This window comes from Helicoverpa armigera, chromosome 14, assembly GCF_030705265.1.
Source record: "Helicoverpa armigera isolate CAAS_96S chromosome 14, ASM3070526v1, whole genome shotgun sequence".
Lineage (NCBI taxonomy): Eukaryota > Metazoa > Arthropoda > Insecta > Lepidoptera > Noctuidae > Helicoverpa > Helicoverpa armigera.
The window spans coordinates 3,453,699-3,464,398 of record NC_087133.1 but is presented as its reverse complement, the minus strand read 5'-3'; the positions used below and the strand labels follow the sequence as shown (position 1 = coordinate 3,464,398).

Genomic DNA, 10,700 nt, shown 5'->3' with positions numbered 1-10,700 from the left:
AAGTCTAGTACACACTAGCGTATTCCGCACAAACTTATTAAGGTCGCCACTATAAAAACACAATTCAGTCTTCGTATTTCAAGACAATATTCTCTTACACAGATAGTAAATCCATTTCAGTCTCCGTTGATGCGATAAATAAATAAAAAACCTTTTCTCGCCAGCCTCCTTGGTGAACAAAATAAAATAACTTATTTGGGGAAAGAAAGTTGTCCAATTTTGTCCGAATTTGCTAATACCCCAATGTAGCAACGCCTTAATATTGGGAAGAAAATTAAATTATCTACGAAATACGTTTCCCGTGGAGTTTTCAGGCGTGTTTTCTTTATATTTGATGGAAGTTGCACGGCTGCGGTAAATCTGTAAAATGGACGATAGAGAGTAGCATTCTTCTTATTTGAGTTAATGTAACAAGAAATGTTAATCTCAATTTATATTGTAAAAAAGATTATTTTAGCTGTACTTTGTGATATGTTTCTTTAATAAATCACTTTTAGCCAAAAATAATACGCTAAAGGTCTTTAAAACATGTTAGGTGTTTTTGATAAATCATTTAGCCTGAGACATAAATTAATGGTGTTATAAATAATAGCTTTTTTATGCGACATAATAAATTCATTTAATTTTATTATTTGGACCTCAGCGTCAATTCAAAGGTTATTTCAAATAGCTGTGTGTTTTTTACTATGTGTGAGTGTGTATTTAATGAATGCACGTGCAGTTATACATTAATCATATTGTGCCTATTTTTATTAAGGTTTTCCAGGTCAATATAATAATTAAAAATGTTTTATACGCTATCAACATTTTGAATAAATATCATAAAATAAACTATAAACTTCCATGAATGCCATAAACACTACGTTGTAAAATACAATGAGTTTATCATAGCATCCGCTGATAACAATAAAATATCATTAACTCACGTTAATTGCGCTAACGACTTTATAGCTGAAAGTCCCGTAAATATTCACGAAATTAATTATTATTAATATTTTTGCCGTTGTTAAAATGTCATTGTTATTTTAGTAAAGTGTTGACCGTGCATCCACTTTAAATCATGAATACCCAGTGGTTTTTCATACCAAACCTATCTTTATAAAAACAACGAGTGTCGAATGACATATTCAAATGTAGAACGCTATAAATGTAGATACAAGAAACTGCAAAAAAATAAAATTACTACTACGAAAAATATGACTACGCAGTTACGATGCTACGAATGGCCTACGACGCTACGATGCTACGAAAAAATAGTCATTCGTAAATCGTGAGTACCTATCTAGTACTCGAATATTCGTTCCCAAAAAACTAACAATGAAAATATTCCAAGTGATTTATTAAAGTAACCTCACTACAGAATTTTGAGGTCGGATCCAGAAAACACGTAGACCCGCATAGCGGAAATTTATCCTCAGCAAACGGCGGTCCCCACTTTGCGTGTATACTGTATGTATAATAAGACCGAGTAAATGACAATTTGAATTTCAAAAGTAGGTAGATAAGTTAAGCTCCGCGTGACTTGCGCATTTCACACCGTTCTTCGCGAGGTTGCCGGCGTTCACGTTGACGTGTTTCAGTATCCTTCGGTCCGCCGTGAGGGGCGGTCGTGCTGCTCCAGAAATTACGACCCTGACGTGTTAGTTCGACCGTTCATTATATAACCGTGTGCTGTTTGTTTAGTGAGCCAGCCCTATTGTGAACATCGGATGTATTGAACTTTACCAAGGTAATTTTCTTTGAAGTATTTTTGTTTAATTATAACAGTTGTGTGTGATAGTAGCTCTTTAATAATGTAATGGTTTAAGTTATTTGAAGTTGGACGGTTTTAAATAAATAATTTTAACTGTCATTGATCTGCTTTTTGAGTGCGGATAGTGTTTGATAGGGTTGTTAAATGTTCTAGGCGAGGTTTCGAGTTCTCGTAAATAATGCAACCCGACCTTTTCCGCGCGTAAACCTACCCCTGGATTATGAAGTGTTGCAGTTAATTTAATCCCTTATCTAGCGACTGGTAACTAAACAATGTTATGTATAAAGCTCTATCTTAGGGAGTAATTTACTGTGGTATTAGCTTTGTAAGTTATTTGGTTTATTATGAGTACCGCAGACTCACATGCGGTGAATTTTGTATTGCAGATGTTTGTAGGCGACTACGTATAAATTGTTACACCTGCATGTTTTTGGCAAACGTCATAAAGATATATTTTATAAACAGCAGATGTTAACTGTAGTGCTTCATAAAATTATTAAGATAATAACAATACATAAGAAAATATAGGTCTTTTGTTATTTGTTATAGAACCTGCCAAGCCCAACTGAAACTGTCATTACAAATCACATTTTAATAAAAAATCTCGTTTACCTTGTTATGCCATACAACATCCGCTTGTGTCTTCGGCATCAAAAAAAACAGATTCGTCTCAAATCCATTGCGCTATCCAATATTACGAATACAATCATATTTACATTTCCCACGGCACGGGGGACTTACATGTTATTGGCATAGAAAAACTCGCAGCAACCTTTCATATTTATTGACAGAAAAATACAGTCAAATATTCCCATTTGTTCCAAAAGGAACAAACAAAATTGTTTGTTTCTTGTTGTTACCCTGCTGTTACCCTGGGGACCGTAGCGTTATGTTTTTGTTTTGATTTATCATACTTATTCCTTCTTAGAGACTTCATATTCGATCCATCATCATCTCTCAAGCCTTTTCCCAACTAAGTTAAGGTCGGCTTCCAGTCTAATCTGATGAACCGGAGTACTAATGTTATACAAGGAGCGACTGCCTGTCTGGCCTCCTCAACCCAGTTACCCGGGCAACCCAATACCATGGTATGACAGGTTGTCCTACTAACTGGCTTCTGACTACGCGTAATGACTGCCAAAGATGTTGAATGACAGCCGGTACTTATAGTTTAACGCGCCCTACGAAACAGTCAGACTTCATTATCAATTACTGTCATTTAATTGCAGTGAGAGCAGACAATATAATTTAGCTTTAATAAAGAGAACGTAGATAATAGGCATGATTGAAATAGCATTTCTGAGTGGTACTTTAGCTATTTTAATAATAGTAGGTCCGGTTCCAATTTTAACTGGTGCCGCTCGCAGATATCAGCTTTGTTGTATTTCTATAGAAATCTGCGATAGAATACCGTTGTATTGTTTTGTGATGCGATGGCATTTTAGAGGTATAGTTTATATTTTCGTTAGAGAAATGATAAAACTGTAGGTTGTTTCGTGGAACTTTTCAAGTGGTATGTGAAAATGTTTTTTAAGCATCCATGATTATGTTGTGAAGTTTTTCCGCGTTTTGCATCCATTACGATATTCTATCGTAATTTTTAGAGTATATTTATTAAGGAATATTCCTGAAATATGGGAAACACATTTTGCATTGCAACGTGTTAAAAGCCGTTTCGTGAGAACTCCATAACTTATTCTGTTAGTAACAAATCGATAGGTTCGGTTTGTGATCACAATATTGCTATTGAATTGATAAAGTTTCTGTTGTGAAAATATTTTATACTTAATCTGTTTGAGCGCTGGTGATTTACCTATATATATTTGGTGCTGTAGGCACTGTAAGTATCAACATTCTTAAAAATATTAAACTGAAAGTAGAAAGCATTATATACAACTTTTGTTGATGTGCTTTACGAAACTTTTTAAAGTAATTATTTCTTCAATTAGAAACAATCGGCTTCATGGTGACTTTTTTGTTTAAATTCGTGCCGTTGTCAAACTAAGCTAGTATTACGGACACATATAAGTTATAATATTATATTCTTGCTTCATACACCTATTCATATATCCTTATATCCTTCCACATAAATCTCAAATTATCATTTAAACACAAAACAAAAGACTGTTACCCCAAGCATACAAGTTACACCATCCATTATGTTCAGACTTCAGTCTGACATCTGAACACCTAAGGCAAATTGGATTGGCCAGCATTAAGCTATTAGTGTTCAGTGTTCAGCATACGGTATTCTGATATAATCCCTTAGTTGCCTATTAAGGCAGTCACGGTATCATGATATGCTGTATCAAGCATTAGCATGCGGGTAAACCGTCAATGTCCATGCTAAGTCATGCTTGACGTGATCGACAGACGGACAGATCGTGTTTTGTTTTGAAGACTTAAGTGCGAATAAATATCAGAATCGTAATTTTATTGCTAGGAGCATAGTTTAGTGTCGAATCATGTATAGGTACTAAAGATATAATAAAGAAGAAACATTTTTGTGTTTGTTTGTTAATAACTGTCCTCACACACCAATTTGAAAAATCTTTTCTTCTTTCTGTTGAGTGGCTACATTTTTCCAAAGTAAGATAGGCTATAGTCACGCTATAGTTTATTCACATACCGATAGCAGTTACCACTTCAAAACTGCTGGTAATTAAATAAGGACAGTGTATTTTTAATTATACCATAATTATTACCTATAATTGTTTTTTTTATATAAACGAGTGGTAACCATAATAATTTATTGTTACATTAATCATTTAAGAAGTTCATAATGAAACATATAGGAGCGTTTAACTTGTGTCAAAAAGATAAATGTCTCTTATCTGTGAGAGGAAAATGCTCTCACATCTCTAGATTTATGGTTCGCTAGTACGGTCTGTTTACTGTTATGAAATGCTATACAGTTTAGAAATTACTGTAACAAAATCTTTTACTTACAGGATTTTTCTTTAATTCTTTAAAAATTTAATCAGACACAGTACTATAAAATTATATTCATGCCATAGAATACTTTTCTGTTTTAATTAGTTTCTTATCTTTTTTTTAATAAGTACAGTGACAGATCACAGACTAAGACAACCAGGATAGTTAAGACAACATATAGTACCTACATACATCTGATTTCCAGTTATTTATCACTGTTTCATATAAATCTGAATTAAAACAGTTTTATATTTAACATTAACAATTTATTTCCTATAAAATCAAACATATCAATATACAAATTCAAACAATTCAAAAATAGAACCACTTTGGTCAAAAACAAAAACAATTCGAAAATGGAAAATGATTTTGATTTTGACGTGGAAATTCAATTATTTGTTCATTTATTTGAGTGCCCGCTATACTCTTGCATATGAATGTGTAATAACTTCGGCCGTTAAGTATGTTACTTTGAATATATCTAATGTATGTTTTAGACAATAATGTATTCAAATCGACGTCGCTCAAATATACATGATTGTGTTATTGTGGAAATTATTTCATTAGCGGTGTTTTAGTTGATTTGTTTAATTAGTGTATTCATGGGAAAAGATTGAATTGGAATATGTTAACAGATTGCCCGAAATGAAGTTGTTTATTTGTTTCGTACAGCTAATGTAAATTAACTGCAGGTTCTTTTCATAAATTAAATTGACTGAATTTCAAATCCGTCGATATGTGATAGGTAGTCTATTAATGCATGTTTTTAAAATTATATTTTTTAAATATTTTTTTTCTTTATTAAGTATCAGTTTTCTTTTGCGTTTTTTTTAGTGTAAAAGCAATGATTAAGCCATACGTATATATATGTAGATAGATATTCAGAACAGTATTACCTAATTTAATAATAAAATCAAAACATGGATCGTATAAAACTCGCTAATCCAACATCAAAGCTTTGGCTTCTGAAATCTGAAAATACAACCACCCACACTTTTATGTTTATTTACAACAAAGCCAAAATCCTTTTCAAATCTGTTCATAGATTAAAGAGATAAAGGTAAATAAACGGAACAGACAAAGAGTATTAATCTGCCTTATACTTTTATCTGAAACGCGACCTAAAGTTATTATGCAGTGGGCGCGTTACAACGGCTTTCCGATACACACATTAAACACAGCTGCATACAGGGGTAAGGCAACACATGGTAATGCCATGATTAACATATTTTAATATTAACATGAAAGGTTGAACATTCCGCGCTCCTCAAAATTACGTATTTGGCATATTTGAAATATTCAGCGGGCCGCCACAAGCGCGATGTAGCCACGTTTTTAACCACACGCCAAAATAAAGTTAAAATTTTGTTCGTTGGATAGTAGAGTTAATTTCACATGCGAATAGACTGAAAATAAACCTTTGTGAATAAAGTTCTAATGTTTTGGACGTACCCTTTGAACATCTAGACTGAAGCGATTCGGCTCTCGGATCTTCTAAAGCGTTCATTTAGATAATTAATACAGTTACAATTAAATTATGATGCTCCGGGATGTTATTATAATAACTGTGTTTGGAAACTCATTTGCGGTGGAAGTATAAATTGTAAAACGGATAAATTATTCTTAACTCATTAGTTTAATGATAACAAATGCACGTGCGGAGTCTGTGGTTCCTGGTATAAATTTTATTTGGACAAAAGAGGTGTGTCATTAAGGCTTGTAAAAAGGTTTTATGACATTGGCATGCTGCGTGAGAGAAAAGAGAAATGTTTATAAGTAAACACCTACCTACCACAGCTATTTCTCCACCACCCAAAGGCAGACTGGCAGAAAACGCCTATGGCGTTAAGTCCGCCTTGTACGAAATGTGCAGAAGCTTTAAATAAATAAATAAATAAACACTTATTTGGTCGATTGGACAAAGAAAACTTAGAATTATACTTACTTACCTATCCTGAAATCTGAAATGAAATTAAAAATCCAAACTATAACGAGCCGAAACCTCATTTACAGAACATTCTCGCAAAATATAATATTACTTCAATTTATACTAGTGAATTCTCATCTCACGTATCGTCCAACCCACTAGCCTAATAACAATGCTCTTAGCAACAGCCATTTTCCAGAATTAATATATAATTCCCATCATAAAGCTACCTCTTGGCGTTCTACTAATCCACTAAGAATAATATAATTATATCTAATTGTTAGTTAGCTTGAAGGCATAATATTACAAGATCTAGCATGAGAGAAACGTATCTGAGTGAAGTGGGTTTCCTGTCTGTAAAACTGTGCCTTAGGCTGTAGTTAAACACTTCATTCTTTTAATTTCATTTAGAACATATTACATATATGATATTTCATGACCAGCTTACATAATATACGAGTCGGAAGTGTTCATGATATAACCAAATAGAAACACATTTACCTTCAGGCTACATACCTATAATATACATGGCCTATAGATATACCTTTTTTTTCCGACGTTAAATATCATCAAATGACCCCTCGCGCTGTGGGTTAGCAGCGGTGAGGGCCTGCCTGGCAAGGCCTGGGTCCTGGTCCTTGAGGCTCTCGGGCCTTGACTTAGGCCTATAGATATACCTTAAAAAGCTAAAGATTTTTCTTGTTTAACTTGAACGCGCTAATCTCAGGAACTACTGGACCAATCCAAATACTTATACTACTAATTCTTATGTTAGTGTAATTGCGATACCAGGCATTTTCATGTTGAATTAAAAAGGAGTGCTTAGTCGAGCAATTAAATTGATTACAATAAAAGTAAGTTTTGTAAACATACAATATAATTATCGATACCTAAAAATATACGTGTGATATTGATAAAGATACTCAGATATCTGTTATAATAACATACACACCAAAAGAATAACAAGCTATTAATTACGACACTTTTGTTGTGTACAAAAGAATATATTTTATTTCTTATGTTTGAGCTTGGAAAACATCAGTACAGTTGCTTTGATAATTAGGTTTTCTTTCTTATCTTATAAGTGGTCCACTTGCAAGTATACAGGGTGTTTGGCGCATGGACCGACACAATTTTTTGGGGGATTCGTGAGGCCATGTACTAGTTTTCACTCATAGACCCAATGTCCTATATGTCACTGTATTCGAGATACGATTTTTTTTGTTTGTTTTTAAAAATTACCGGAACTATCACCTTTAAAACGCTATAACTTTTCAGTCTGTTGTCGAATTTACACCAAATCACTTTCATTGCGTTCTCTGATGTATTATTATTCCAAATAAAACATAAATTCATAGCACTAGATGGAAAAAAAATACTTGTTGAGCTTCCAAAGTCTTAAAAATGAAAAACGTATGAAAAATGTCAAATTCAAAATTAATTATAAAAAAGTAAAAGCTTTTATGAACTTCATTTAATAAAAAAATGCCTACTTAATACCCTTTCCAACGATATGCCACATGGGTGTGAAATCATTAATAATGTCGTCACAAACCTAAAGGTACACATTAACCAGTGCCAGGGTAATGAAAACACAAAAATGTTTTAAAATGTTTTAATTAAATTTAAGTTATAAATTATGTTCAAAATGACTGCCTCTGTTGCGAATGCATGCACGGCATCTTTTTCTAATTTCTACAGTCGTCGTCCTCAGTCGCATTTCTGCTTTCATAATTTCAAAGGCGCAATTTATTCTTTCGATTAAAATTTCTCTTGTGGGTACTTCAGTCGCATACACAATTTCTTTTGCACGGCCCCAGACATAAAAATCCAAGGGCGTCAGGTCTGGTGAACGTGCAGGCCAAGGAATTGGGCCGCCTCTTCCGATCCATGAATTTGGAAAACAGTTGTCCAAATGTTCTCGCACGTCTCGCTGGTAATGTGCTGGACAGCCATCATTTTGGAAAATAATTGGTTCTCCATCTAATACTGGTAATACCAATTCAGGTAAATCTTCGAGTAAAAAATTCAAATAATTTTCTCCGGTCAGGCGCTCTGGTAAGAAATGTGGACCGATCAGGTGTCTTCCAATAACCCCGCCCAAACGTTTACACTAAACTTAGTTTGAAAGGAACTTTGTCTTTTCTTGCGGGATTTTGTCTTTTGCGCCCAATGGTGAAGGTTGTGGAGATTCACAATTCCCTCGTGATTAAAATTGGATTCATCAGTCCACAAAATTCTTTTTAAAAAATTTGTATCATCTACGTCCGTATGCATCATAAATCGGCAAAAATCGAGCCGTCTCCTGTGATCATCATCTATGAGACCTAGAACAATCCATTAAAGACTGGTAAAATTCACTTTTGAATGGCAAAACTAACATAAATTTAAAAGATAAAATTAGAAAAATAAAAGTTACTAGGTATTTATTTGAAAACGAACCAGTAAAGCTACAAGGATATTTGTAAACGTTTAAAATAAGTGTATGGTTAAAACCATTTTAAAATACAAGTTTTTTGGGTGCAAAATTTCAGCACAATAAGGTCGAAGATAACTGGTTCAAAATTTAGTTTTACGATTTCGCCTGATAAAATAAATAAAGTACTTAACGTACCTTGAACAGAAGTGTAGTGATACGCATGCTTTCCATTTTCCCGAAGAACTGACCAAACTTTCCAAACCGACAAGTGAAGTCTTTCAGCTACAACTCGAATACTTGTCGTTGATCCTCATCAAAAGCTTGCAAAATGCTTTCATCAATTACAACATTATGTTGCCTCACATTAACGCGAGGCTCTTGGAAATTTATGTTTCCAGTCTCCCTCAGACGTCGATAGGTTGTAGCAAACGTCTCGTGGTGTGGTATACGCCGGTTAGGATAACGCTGCTGGTAAATTCTACGCGCTTCACGAGCGTTACAATTAGCGCTGCCATATGCCAACAACATGTCAGCATACTCTTCGTTGCTGAAGTTAGGCATTGTAACAAGCACGGTGAATACACCAACAGTTTAACAGAAAAGTTCAACAAACAAAACTTAACAAAAACAAACTTTAACAAAAAACAACGAAATAGGAAAACGTGAAATACACGGACACTTCCGATAGCAGAGATAGTCAAATCTCGACTAAACAAGGATCACATAACAAACTCCAACCCAATGATAGACAAAGACAAGAGATATTTTTCATGCGTAAGAAAGAGACAGGCAGTTTACCTGCCAATTACCTGCTTACCATTGTTCTATCAAACGGGTTCGTTGTTAGAGACGTTAGAGTGCGTGTTCGTTCCTGCTCTGATTTTGACGACATTATTAATGATTTCACACCCATGTGGCATATCGTTGGAAAGGGTATTAAGTAGGCAATTTTTTTATTAAACGAAGTTCATAAAAGCTTTACTTTTTTATAATTAATTTTGAATTTGACATTTTTCATACGTTTTTTCATTTTTAAGAGTTTGGAAGCTCAACAAGTATTTTTTTTCCATCTAGTGCTATGAATTTATGTTTTATTTGGAATAATAATACATCAGAGAACGCAATGAAAGTGATTTGGTGTAAATTCGACAACAGACTGAAAAGTTATAGCGTTTTAAAGGTGATAGTTCCGGTAATTTTTAAAAACAAACAAAAAAAATCGTATCTCGAATACAGTGACATATAGGACATTGGGTCTATGAGTGAAAACTAGTACATGGCCTCACGAATCCCCCAAAAATTTTTGTCGGTCCATGCGCCAAACACCCTGTATATAGCAAGTATATTAGTAGTAACATTATTAACTATATTATCGATATACGTAACTACTAAATTAGGTTGTACCTTTACTTTACAAAAAAAAAACAGTCAGTGATGAAGGGTAAGAAGGGTATTTTTTTGTTGAATACCAACAAATTCTTGGTATTTTCAATTTTCTTATTACCACTTTCATGACGTCAAATATTTTTATGAAGTAACCTATGTATTGATATTCTGGGAAATGAATAGTTTAAGGTCTTTTAGGCAAATCTTTATTGGGCTTTTAGATATTTATAACAAAGGTCAACTTATTTTTAACCCTATCCGACACAGCAATAATGCGACCC

At 33.7% G+C, this 10,700-nt stretch overlaps 1 protein-coding gene across 1 annotated transcript in view; it reads left to right on the top strand.

The window, feature by feature from the left end:
* The first annotated feature begins 1,558 nt into the window (after positions 1 to 1,558).
* The window catches only part of LOC110380304 (insulin-like growth factor-binding protein-like 1), a 43,349-nt gene continuing 34,207 nt past the window's right edge, over positions 1,559 to 10,700 (top strand). The window contains exon 1 of the mRNA XM_021340252.3: positions 1,559 to 1,729. The gene's annotated coding sequence lies outside the window, so the exon portion shown is untranslated. The remainder of the gene's footprint in view (positions 1,730 to 10,700) is intronic.